We start from the raw sequence: 13,711 nt of genomic DNA, 5'->3' as shown, positions 1-13,711 counted from the left end.
TTAATGATGTAAGAACCTGACAAAACTCAGGCCAGGTCTTAATTTCAATGAGACCTGCACAAGGATCGTAATAATAATAATCTATATCTAATTAAACTGTTTAGATGTGATTTCATGAAGTACTTTATGGAGACAACAGTCTGTGTACTGCTGTGGTTCAAACAGAGTGAAATATTATGAAATGTGTAAGTAGGAAAAAGGCTGCTTTGCTCACCTCTGGCTGTGCTGACCGTTGATGCTGACACGCTCTGGTCAGGAGCTTCCATGATGCTGAGAAGCCAGTCTATGAACTGAGACACACACACGGGGTCATCCCTTCTGCACGTTTACAACGAGTGACATTTGAGCTAAAGGTCAAAGTTCACAGCACAAACACTGACCTTGGGCGTTTGGCTGCTCCAGGGCTCCTTGTCCAGGAGCCGAGGGAGGCTGTGGGACATCGCTAACAGGCACCGGGACAGGGCGCCGTCCACCGACGACTCCTCGCCATATAGACCGTGTGTTAGAGCCTGAGGCTTGGGGTCTGGCTGCCATGGAAACCACTGGACCCGGATGCCAAAGAGGAGTGGCATGATGTGGTCGCTCCAGGAAACTACTGCAGCAGCAAAGAGCTGGAACAGGAAGTCGGTGGCCTGCAGAGCACACTCAGTTAGAAACACACGACACAGAATCTGCTTCCACCAACTCAGATACACAGAAGAAGCAAACAGCAGCAAGCTTTGCTCTACTGCTGATGCTCGAGAGCAGCCTCGCTGTAGTTAACACGGCACCGTCATGGTGGACCAGCATTTAGCTAAGCTCAGCTGCTGGGAGGAAGAGGAGGATGTGTGGGAGTCACATGGCGGTCACTCAGAAACATACCGATCTGGTGTCTCCACGCTGGACGTCTGTTACGCCGTAGGCAACATTTCGGATATGTCCCATCAGCTCCAGGAGCCACTCCACCCGTCTGGAGATGCCTGTGACAAAGATGCTGACTAAATGAAAACCATCATGGTAAAACACACAGGTGTCAGTCGTCTGTTAGATCAGGAGAGATCCACTTTCCACGCAGTAGGAACGCCTTCCTGTCTCACCTGTGTTGATGCTGGTTGCCAGGCGACACTGGTAAAACGTCTGCAGGAGGAGCCACCCCACTCTGCGGCTCGGCCAACCACGGAGGACCCCAGCAATGACATCATTAAGACTAAGGAGGGGCACTCGTCCCTGAGAGGTCAGGTAGGCTAAGACGAAGCAGGTCTTCTCCATTTGAGTCTAAACAGAACGCAGAGATGTTAAAGCCACAGCGCACGCTGAGCTTCAACGAACCGTCACAGACTGAATGACAGGCGTGACGTGATCACCGCACGTGTGCTGAAAGGAAGCCAGCAGAGGATCAACAACGAGGGTCAGCAGCAGCTGAGAGGGCTTCAAACTACACACCTGTCACCATTTCATGTTTAGTTATCCTGTCTTCCTTCTCTCACCCCAACCAATCACAGCAGAGGCCCCGCCCCTCCCTGAGCCTGGTTCTGCTGGAGGTTTCTTCCTGTTAAAAGGGAGTTTTTCCTTCCCACTGTCACCAAAGTGCTGCTCATAGGGGGTCACATGATTGTTGGGTTTTCTCTGTATTATTACTGTAGGGTCGACCTCACAGTATAAAGCACGACTGTTGTTGAAGTGAATAAAGTAACCATGTGAGGAAGATTCCTCTAAATTACTGAAAGCTTAAATCACTATATGGTTACATTTGGTCAAACTGAACGTTTACTTAAAGTGCTCCTTTTAGAAATACACACTTGTGTAGTGGGCCCCCTGCTGGGCATCAGGAAGAATGCAGGTTTTACTGTCCACACACTGACAGCTATAAGTAATAAAGCAATATGAGCTACAGGTCACTGGAATTACTTCCATTTCCACTATGAGACCAACAACATGTCTTTGAACCTGTAAACCAAACGTACTTCTGCCCACGCTTCAGCACATGGAAACAGTGGACGTGGTCCCTCTGTTCATTTTCTGCTGGTGTTATTAACACTGTACCTCAGAGACTTTCATGATCCTCTCAATCTCTGTGTCAGACATCTCAGACAGACACTTGGCCACGCCCACATACAGATCCACTTCATCATCCTGAAATAAATGTACAAGAAATCAAACACAAACACAAAAATTGTTATTTTTTGGTTAAAATGTGTCATTTAAACACCTTTGAACCTGTGTTCATGTGTTAAAGAGGCAAAGCTCGATGTCAGCAGGGCCCAGCAGCAGCACGAATAAAAGGCTTTAACTGTTAGACTGCTCCACACAAAGGTTTCAAAACAGACAAAGACAGCAGGTTGAAGGAGATCAGCTGATTTCACAGAAAGGTGAACAGAGCACGGCTAACAGGTTCAGCTATTAGCAGCTGTTAAACTCAGGGAGCCAATGGTAGGCGACACACACCAGCACACATATCATCAACTAAATGATTCCAGCCGTTCAAAAGCTGAAATGTAGCATCAAGTACCATGAAACACGAGCACTGTGCTGTTCTTCAGACTGATGAGGTTAATGATGCCACAGGTTCAGAAACATGCTGCTCAACGTAAAGACGACAGAGGATTTGGACAAAGGCTAAAATGAGTCTAACTGCCCGAGATCCTCACACAACTTTAGCTGTTTGACTGTTTTCCTGTTTCTGTTATTGTACTTTGAAAATGCTGGTCGAGATCACGCTGGTCGAGATCACGCTGGTCGAGATCACGCTGGTCGAGATCTCGACCAGCGTGATCTCGACCAGCGTGATCTCGACCTAGATAATCTAGACTAACAGGAACCTGCTGCACATCCAGTCTTTGCACTTATTATAAACCTGACTGATATTTCTATCAGGCCTCCTCGTCCAACATCCATCAAGATAATTACGTATTACTTATGCTCGTGTCATTAATAACTGAGCACAGGAAACAGATATGTGAGATACAGACAGGGAGGGGCCAGAGCTCTGTGACCTGTTACTGTAACTGTTCCAGTTACCACTGTTGTTATTATGATGCTGTGTTTGGTCCCTGCCCGTCGAGGTGTTCTTACAGCTGAGCTAACAATGGGCTGAAGCTGCTGTGGTGATGAGAAGAGCTCATTTCCAGCCGAGCTCCGGTGACTGAAGCTCTGCACACCTACAGCAGCATCTGTCACAGCTTCTTGCTTTGAATAAAATGGGTTTATGCTCCTGTTCGTGTCTCTGGGTGGATGGGAACATCAGAGGATATCACGATCCCCGAGCGTAAAACCAGGGACAGAGCCATGCATCAAAGAAAAAGCTTCTACGTGTCAGTGATAACAGTCAGCAGCTACACTGCACCTGGATTCGGTCGGGCAGGAAGGTGAAGATCTTCTCCGTGGCAGAGCAGAGGATGGTCCAGCAGCTGCTAGAGGGGTTTGGGAGGGCCATGGCCTGAGCCAGGCCCCGCAGCACAGAGCGACACAGGGACGCGCGCTGGGGTCGGAGGTCAAACTGCTGCACCCCCAAACTCTCCACATACACCTGCAGCTTGTCCTCAGTCACGTGCTTCATCCACGAGCCCAGAGTCTCATAGAGGTGGGCCCGGGTCTGGTACTGGGGGAGACAGACAGCCAGTAAGGATCTCTGAAGCCTTCATCATTGTACTGGACTCAGCACGCTGTCCTACAGCAGAGACAGACTGGATGTGTGTCGTGGTTAAAGAGCATCTGTTCAGCTTTAGAAGCCAAACGCTGATTATTCAGACATTTCTTCAGCTGCTGTACGACGGAGAAACAGCTGAGCTCAGAGGTGAGGCAGTAGATGCTCCTGTTTCTGTTAAGAACACCTAAAGAAACCTGTTCAAATATAAGCTGGATATCAAGAAACAACAGATTAAAGTGGACCAGCCTATAAACCTGATGGAGACTGAATATCAGCTGTCACAGCGCTAATACCCAACTGAACTTACACTGAGACTGTGGACCAGGGGAGGCGACAACCAGGAGCCCAAAAACAGAGCAGCGCTGTGGGAGGACTGGGTCTGACAGGCTGCCAGGACAACACACTGATGCTGCACATCCTCTCCTACAAAACACAACAACAACATCGACTGAACAGGATCTGTGGCTTCACAGACAGCACTGAGCGACAACTCTTACCAAAGCTCATCCTCATTAAAGGAGAAAGAGCGGCGCTCCAGTTGATGGGCGGATACTGGAAAGAGGCGCCGACTGACGCCAAAGCGGTGAGAGCGGTCTTAACCAGGCCTGGATGGGAGGACTGAGGACCTGCGCCCAGAGAGAGACGATGTTACAGAGTTACAGCTTCAAACACAACGACCTCTGTAGATGTCACAAACCTTTTTGTCCAGCTTCTGTGACGAACTCCGTCGTGGATCTGACGACACTTTTCTCTGAGAGGTAACTGAAATCTGGAGGAACTGGGAGTTGGATCAAAGTAGTTAGTGCCCAGTAGATCATTTTAAAGTGTTACTAACGCTGCATCCAGCTCTGCTCCGCCCACTGACTCCTGTGTTACCTGCTGTGTGACTGTGACTGCTGGACATGTGGGCCAGGTGCAAATGTCCCAGCAAACAGGCTGTTGGACTGCAAACCGATGGCTCCAGAGAACGTGATGATCTGCAACCAAAGAGCCGACAAGTGGCTGAAACAGACGCTCTGAGGAGCGAGCAGAGGGGAGAGTATCGTGTGTAGTAATGAGAGTAAAGTAATATGTGATAAGTAAACTCTTACCTGTGTGACGGCCCGAATAACTTCATTCAGCCTGTTCTGCTGCTTGGACACGAGCTCCGTCTCACTCTTCAGCTGCATCAGAGGAGAATCAGCATCACTGTCGCTAACTTTAGCTGCACTTTTCTCCTCTCCTCCTTCCCCTTATCTTCCCTGCTTAACCTCTTGTGTCCTTGTCTGTCTCATGTGCATTACTTTCCCTCGAACAGTCTCTCACTGTCGTTCTCTAAAACCTAAAAGAGAATTATGGATTTGATCAACTGGTCTCTGAATGCTATTGACACCCTCTTCTCAACGAGAAGTCTGGGCTCGGGAGAGCCCGAGTGCCCTGGAGGGACTTTCCCTGCCGGTTACACGATGGACGGGTGGCAGACATGGAGAGTCATGTGCCTGGCGGGACTGTCGATTGAGGACGCTGAAGATATCTACCTATTCGGAACCATGATAACGGGGTTCTTGCTGATCGGAGCTGGCATGGCCCTGACTTATCGGAGAATTGAGAGAGCGGAACCGGCTGTTCAAACCCCCCCAAGGCTGCCCGCTGGAATCGAAGCAATGGGACGAGTCGCGACCTCTCACAACGAACGCAGCATGGTTAACACCTTGGAGACGCATACAGCTGCTGTGAAGACTCAAAACAACACCATTGAGCGTATGGTGGGATACATCAGAGAGGGCCCTGCTCAAAATGACAACCTTGAGCGAAAGTTGGATCACATCACAGAACGGGTCACTGCAGTTGTTGTTGTTGTTGTTGGTCTCAGAATCAAAAGAATGACAACACCACGGATCAGAAGTTTGATACCATCATGGGGAGGCTCGCGGCTCTCCAACGGGAGATCGAGAGACCAGCGTCCGAGTGTTAATGAATCAGCTTTAAATTCTCCTGTGCTGCTCGTATAACAGAAAAATCTACGAATTCAACATGTGGAAACCACGGCGCCAGCTGTGGGCCCAAGGCTGGTGCAACAACAACAACTCCCTGATGATGACTGTGTGATGACTGTTCTTCCCATCCCAAGCCCACCTGGGTTGGTTGGCAGACTGTTTACTTAGATAGAGCGGAGGACACTGTCTCAGCTGAACTCTGGACACGCACACACACACTTACACTGATAAGCACTCACTCATCCCCCTCCCTCTCCAAACGCCTTCGATGCTTGTTTCCTGTGGGGGAAGACGGCGGGTCTGGGTGTCGCACTGGAATGGTAGCGCTGTGCAGGAGGACTGCTGTGTTTCCTTCGGATTACTCCTCACCCCCTACCCAACCCTGTGGTCACGTGCTCCAATGTTGTACTGTGGACATTTATGTGCTCTCTGTGCAGAGGAGTTTTTTTGTTTCCTGTTCTCATGCTGTCCTCCCATAGGTGCCCAGCATGAGTGGAGGTCTCTTTTTTTCCTCTTGTACTTTCCCATTGTAGTGTACTTTTTTCAGTGTTTTCTCTGTAACGCTGCCGATCTCCGACTGCATCCCCATGTGATGTCTTTGTTGTGTGTGTAAGCCGGGGGGGGGGGGGGGGTCCTATTCCTCTGCGGGGCAACTGCATATGGCCAATAAAGCATTCATTCAACTAAAGGTGTGTTTGCATCTCTTTATGAACACGGGGACGCTTCACATGGCTGCACAGAAGACACAGATCTGCATCCATCACATCTTTTTAAATACTGGGTTTGCCAGTGTGTTCCTATGGTAACCATGGTGATTCCTCAAACCTTACAGGGTCACATGAGCTCGATCATCTATGGCTCCACATGCTTGAAACCACAAAGACATCCTCAGAAACACAACAGCAGGTGATCACATGAAGCTGCAGCGTCTTACCTGAACGAGGTAACTCTCTGATCCCACCAACGCCACCAGCCCGTTGACAGCAGCCAGCCGCTGCATGGTGGGACAGCCCTGTAACACAAAGGTCAGCACTGGGACCCCAAACATCCTTTCACGTGATTGGACATCGTTTACATGAACATTTAGGCTGAGATGTAGAAAGTGAGGTTTTGTACCTCAGCCAGTAAGATTTTGATCCAGGCTGCGAGCAGGTGAGGGTGGATGTGCTCTGCTTTGCCGTGGCCGCACACCGACAGCCCGTGGACCGCTAACCCCAGAGCCAGGGAGAAGCCCGGGGTCTGGGGACACAGGGTCATCAATGAAACCACAAAGAGCTGCTGGAGCCAGAATGACCCCATCAGCTCTCCTACTGACCTGCTGGCTCTCCTCAGTCAGGCTGCGCAGCGTGTCCGTAACCTCCTCGGCCTTGGCGGCGTCAATAAGACCTGCGCTGAACGCTGAGACGCTCACACACGCCACAGAGTACGCCAACACCTGCACACACACATGTGAAGGTCAGTGAAAACTTTATACGACACAGTTTTCAACCTTCACCCCACACTGGCCGTGCAGCGTCTCCACCTTGGACAGTAAACAAAGCTTATCTGTGTTACACACTTTTTATTTGCTCTACAAGGTCACGACGACACGTTTTCACAGCTTACAGAAGACGAATCTGTTCCAATCGTACGGTAAACATCATAAGATACACATTTTAGTGCTTCGAGGTCATAGGTCAAAGTTCACACATCAGCATCAGGCTCAAAGCTTTAGCTCTTGTTTCATGTTCATGTAGCAGAAACTGTCTTTAGTAGATAATTCATCAAAACGACTATTTCAGCTTCTTCTGTCACAAACGTGTCTGAGCAGAGTTACAATCACAGACTTGTTCCTGCGTCAGAGACTTCAGGACCTCGGCTCTGGCGTCAGTGTGAGTCGTGTGCAGGGCTGCTGTACCTCCTGCACCATGCGTCCTCGTCCACTGCAGTCTTGCAGGTTGGCCAGCAGCTTGTCGAGTGTCAGGCTGACACGGACATGTCGACTCCTCTGTCCGCTGCTGCAGAAGGCAGACAGCACTAGACCCAGACCCAGTATACAGCCAGTGCTGAGGAAAGAAGGCGAGAACATGGAAGAGCACATTTAATATGCTAACCCCTGTTTCACTGTTGAATATTAACTCCTAACATGCTTCCAGATGTGTCTGTTGAAAAAGAGTAAATGTGCCAAACGAGCTCTTTTATTGAGCAGCAGAAATGCAGCCTTGGTAACGGCTGAATCTTCCAGCTTCCTACCAAGCATGTGATGTCAGTTTGCTCTCTGCAAACACGAGAGGACGTACTTGTATTCCAGGTTGGGGTTGAAAGAGGAACTTTCCAGAGCATCCAGAGGGCCGAAGAAGAGATCAGCATCCTTCTGAGCAGACTCATCACTGACAGAGGACACAGGCAGTCAGTAAGCGTTACGCTGTTGGTTCACATCAGAATCTCCTCCTGCAGACTCTGTACCTGAGGCGCTGGTGCAGCAGGGTGGACAGCACCATGCCGAGACCGAGCCCGGAGTGGAACTGGACGGCCTGGGAGTCGTCTGCGGCGGGGGAGCCCGGGAGGCCGGCCCGCAGCGCCGACAGGATGTGGGTCAGACCGTCCCGCTGCCGCACCACGAGCACGGAGACGAGCAGCGACAGGGCGAGGCTCGCACAGGAGCGCGCTATGGTGCTCGTGCGTTTACTGGAACATTGATGCTAATACACTCCAGCTGGTTTACGTGTCGATGCAGCGATGTTTCAGGCTTGTTTTGCTTCTTTTTGGGAGAAAGTCATCAAAATAAAGTTGTTTTTGGTTCACTGCATGCTCGGGATAAAGTGCAGCTTCAAACATCTCTGAAGCCATGGGGATGCATTAGTGCCGCTAGCACGTCTGCACGTCTGGAAAGGCACCGAGTGCTGAAAGTGTTAGCACAGGTGCTAAAGACAGTCAGCGGCTCCCCTCACTCACACTGATGAACACTTTCAGAGCTCAGAGTGATAAAAGCTGCTCCACACTAACAAATCCAACAGTGTTAATCTGACACACACGCTGGTGTTGCAGCTACAGCAGCCACATCAGCGTCTCTGAACCACAGCAGCCAGCAGGCTGCAGTTAACAGACGGACAATCACACGGAGCTCGTGTTTATTTACAATAACATGTGGTTTATGGGGCAGGTGAATCACTGCATGTTTACTTTTGAGGGTCAGTAAAGTGTTCATAGTGTGAGGCTCAGAAACAGCTGATTCTGTTTCATCACGTCACTGTCACGACTCTTAAAGAACTCGAATCATCTGCCAATCACGGTTTCTTATGTAAAAGCTGATGAAACTCACGTGTAGAAACCAGGGGAAAACTCGTCCTTTGGACTTGAAGCTGCTGCTGCTGATGCTGAGCAGGGTGTCCAGCACCATGGTCAACCAGCTTCCTGTGGCCACGAACTCTGGTCCAGCCTATCGAGTCCAACAGCACTGAGCTCAGCATCTCTATGATGATGAAATAGCAAACACACTGTGTAACAGGACCCTGCGGCGTCTCACCCCCAGGCTGCCGTCACCATCAGTGGGCAGGTTGCTCTCATACTTCGCCAGAACAGCGGCGAGGCCGCTCAGAGCCAAGATGGCGTTTCCCTGAACAACAGGACTGTCCCTGAAACGACCCACAGAAAGTCACAGCGCTCACATCAGGTCACTCTGCTCACCAAACGTTTCCTATGAAACAGAGCGAGCAGGGGACTCACTTTGTAGCAGCTTTGATGACATCTGCCAGCTGATCTCTGGCCCTGTGTCAGAAAAATAATAACAACACATTAAAAAGATGAAGAACGTGATGAAGATGGTGACCAGTGTCTGTTAAAGCAGTGATGCACATCAGCACTTTAGTCTATTTACAACCGTAATACAAAAACATCAGGACGGCGTCTCACATGTAAATGAAACAGGATGATTTACAGATTAAATGTAATCACATGTTTAAACTGAGAAAAACTAACATTTTAGGGGAAACTAAGTCTGGAGAACGTAAGTTTGATGGTGTAGCGCTGAGACAGACGCCGTAGCATCTTTGTAACAGTCTGTAAATGTCTTCGACTGGACCTTGGGACAGGAATGTCCTCCTGTTCTTGTCCGAGGAGCTAAAATCCTGGATCAAAGTCCTGGGTCTTCTTTGGTGGATTGTTTGCTTCCTCCATGCTTTCTAAATAAGTCTCCGCTCCAATTCATCCCACAGATGTTCTGCTGGGTCAAAGTCAGGACTCTTTGTAGGCCAGTCAGGTTCTTCCTGTGCACACGTTCATGTTGGGAGCAGGAAATCCTCCCAAATGTCTTGGTATTTGGAAGTATTAAGAATTCCTCTCAGCAGAACTAAGTAGCTGAGCCCGACCTCTAAAAACAGCCCCACTATCATCCCTCCACCACCAAAGTCAGACGAGTATCAGTCTCCTGATAACTGCTGAACCAGACTCCTCCATCGGACTGCGAGACGCAGAAGCGTGAACACGACATTTTCCAACGATGCTTGTTCCGATCACGACAGCGTCCAGGAACTTCCTGAGCTCCTGACAGCGAGCCACAGACTTTATACACCTGTGACTGACAGGCCTGAAAACCATGATTCACTTTCTTCATGGTCAGGAGGGAGAGCAGGTCGTCTACTGGTCAGGAGGTTGCTGGTTCAGAACCAGTTATTTTGGCTACATAGTGCAGGTGTTACCACAAAGTGTTGATGTAAAGTTTGGTCCACACAGCAGGGAAACACACACACTACAGTCATTACAGTAAGATTAGAGACCTTGTACAAAAGCACTACCATTTATATACACACAGTCTACACATATACAAGCAAGTATGAGTGTGGTTCTCACCACAGCCAGGCACAGTGATGCTTGTACTGCAGCTCCTGTGGATCCTCTTTGCCTTGTTTCTGGAGCATCTCTAACTCAGCACGTCGACCCTGCCAACAGAAACCAAACCCTGAGAGGCCTTTACTGTAAGATCAGAGGCCTTTACTGTAAGATCAGAGACCTCTGAGGCCTTTACTGTAAGATCAGAGGCCTTTACTGTAAGATCAGAGGCCTGTGAGGCCTTTACTGTAAGATCAGAGGCTTCTGAGGCCTTTACTGTAAGATCAGAGGCCTGTGAGGCCTTTACTGTAAGATCAGAGGCCTTTACTGTAAGATCAGAGGTCTTTACTGTAAGATCAGAGGTCTTTACTGTAAGGTCAGAGGCCTCTGTGGCCTTTACTGTAAGATCAGAGGCCTCTGAGGTCTTTACTGTAAGATCAGAGGCCTTTACTGTAAGATCAGAGGCCTTTACTGTAAGATCAGAGGTCTTTACTGTAAGATCAGAGGTCTTTACTGTAAGGTCAGAGGCCTCTGTGGCCTTTACTGTAAGATCAGAGGCCTCTGAGGTCTTTACTGTAAGATCAGAGGCCTTTACTGTAAGATCAGAGGTCTTTACTGTAAGATCAGAGGCCTCTGAGGTCTTTACTGTAAGATCAGAGGCCTTTACTGTAAGATCAGAGGTCTTTACTGTAAGGTCAGAGGCCTCTGAGGCCTTTACTGTAAGATCAGAGGCCTTTACTGTAAGATCAGAGGTCTTTACTGTAAGATCAGAGGTCTTTACTGTAAGGTCAGAGGCCTCTGAGGCCTTTACTGTAAGATCAGAGGCCTTTACTGTAAGATCAGAGGCCTTTACTGTAAGATCAGAGGTCTTTACTGTAAGGTCAGAGGCCTCTGAGGCCTTTACTGTAAGATCAGAGGCCTTTACTGTAAGATCAGAGGTCTTTACTGTAAGGTCAGAGGCCTCTGAGGCCTTTACTGTAAGGTCAGAGGCCTCTGAGGCCTTTACTGTAAGATCAGAGGCCTTTACTGTAAGATCAGAGGCTTTTACTGTAAGATCAGAGGCCTTTACTGTAAGATCAGAGGCTTTTACTGTAAGATCAGAGGCCTTTACTGTAAGATCAGAGGTCTTTACTGTAAGGTCAGAGGCCTCTGAGGCCTTTACTGTAAGATCAGAGGCCTTTACTGTAAGATCAGAGGCCTTTACTGTAAGATCTGAGGCCTTTACTGTAAGATCAGAGGCCTTTACTGTAAGATCAGAGGTCTCTGAGGCCTTTACTGTAAGGTCAGAGGCCTCTGAGACCTTTACTGTAAGATCAGAGGTCTCTGAGGCCTTTACTGTAAGATCAGAGGTCTCTGAGGCCTTTACTGTAAGGTCAGAGGCCTCTGAGACCTTTACTGTAAGATCAGAGGTCTCTGAGGCCTTTACTGTAAGATCAGAGGCCTCTGAGGCCTGTGGAGGACAGACTGGCTGACATTTGTGTTGTGTAGGTTCCAGTTAGGCTGCACATCACCCAGTATGTCTTACTGTGTCCTGGTGCCACATGGAAAGGGCAGAACTACCAGCTGGTGAAGTCACGCTTCACGATGTGCATTTTAGTCTGCTGAATTCTTTGTCCACACCATTTATTTCTATGAAGCACTCAGTGCTGCTTTTGTAACACCTGCACAAACCTCCATAACGGCGTAGAAAGCTCGGCTCATGAAGCCCCTCCAGGCCTGTGGCAGGAGGAGGGCACGGTGCCACTCAGAGGGCTGGATGTTGACCTGTGCACCAAAACACAGAAGAAGGAAACAGTTCCTCTTTCAAGCTCTGCGTGCACGACAAAGAACAAGAGAGAAAGCAATGGAAGAAGACAACACGTACTTCATGAACGAGGGCTGTCAGCGTCTGCTGGTAACTGCGGCTGACGAGGAAGCGGCTGATGGGTCTCCCAGCACGATCGCTCTGCACAGACAGACTGTACGACAGAAGCAGCCCAGCTGCACCACAGACAGAGAGGCTGAGTTATAATGGTGCTTCCAACAGTGACGTGTTGGTACAGACACACTGTTTGAAATCTCCACCATGTCCTGGCTTTATGAGAACCAAACAGATTAAATCTGCAGAATATCTTCATCTTCCAAACCTCTCCTCAGAAAGACGTTCCTTCCTGTAGCTCCACATATTCTCTCTTCCTCACCAATTTAAGAAACACAACTTTGATATGCTGACTGACAGATTTTACAGAGTTTAAAGGCAAAGCAGCAACATGTTCATAGTGACGTTCAACGACACCACACAGTCGATATCACTGACACCAACTAAATGAGAGGTGTCACTGGGTCACCTGCCAGTCCTGGCTTCAGCCCAGGCTGCTTGTTTTTCTCGTAGGTCTTGAGCATGAACGACGGGATCCCTGCCACCGTTTTACCCTGGTCTGAGCGGAGGTTACCCCCCCTCAGGGCTGAGAAGTAGATTCCCCGCGGCATCTGACTCATCTCCTGCCTCACCAGTGACGTCAAGAAGAGCTCGAAGGCTGGAAACATAAAAGAAACACCATCAATGCATCATCAGCATTACTCAGTATCACACGCAGATGTGACAGATCCACGATCTCTCCAGCAGGAAACACACCAAACACCTGATGTCTGTTTCTGTGCAGCTCAAACAGCTCAAACAGCTGTGATGTTGATGGTTATGAACAGTTGTGCTAAACAAAAATGTTGTAACATCATGCAGCGTACATGTGTTCCTAAAGTATCTTAGCAGTCCCAGGACTGCACTCTCCTGGAAGCTGCTTTCAGGGTTACAGCCTCTAACGCTCCTACTGCCACTAAGACCACTTTGTTCTTGTTCTCCAGTCGCTGCTACTCTGGAAGTTGAAGCACCCCCGACCCTTACTCCTACTACCGGCTCGACGGGGCTTCTAGTCCACATGTGGCGCGGGTGTTTCTATACACTACAGCTTCCTGGTTGTGCTTTGAGTTTATGCTATCCCAGCTTGCATCTTACATCCTGCTACTACGTGGTGGAAAATGTCCGTAGCACCTTTGCACAGTCTGCAGCCGTGGTAGACTCCCTCCTACCACAGCTCACCTCTAAGCATCTGGATCTTTCTACCATTCATCGGGCTTCTCAGCATCTGTTTCAGCATCTGCACGGATTTGGCTCTGACTGATCTTCATCCTGCTGGCCTCACCAGGTGGATCTCACTGACTCCTCCCATACAGCTTGATGTCATCTACAGGATGACATTTGATGACATCACCTCTTAGTGATGAGCTGGCTTTGGGGATTGAAGCCTTTGCAGACAGAAGCTGGGAC

The 13,711-nt window shown here is 49.2% G+C and overlaps 1 pseudogene; it reads right to left on the bottom strand.

Annotated features, from left to right (window-relative positions):
* Nucleotides 1-13,711, bottom strand: part of LOC148101167 (focadhesin-like) — a 16,871-nt pseudogene continuing 3,160 nt past the window's right edge.

Source organism: Neolamprologus brichardi, chromosome 9 (genome assembly GCF_056152115.1).
Source record: "Neolamprologus brichardi isolate AB-2024 chromosome 9, ASM5615211v1, whole genome shotgun sequence".
In the NCBI taxonomy this organism is placed as follows: Eukaryota; Metazoa; Chordata; class Actinopteri; order Cichliformes; family Cichlidae; genus Neolamprologus; species Neolamprologus brichardi.
This window is presented reverse-complemented; position numbering and strand designations above follow the sequence as displayed.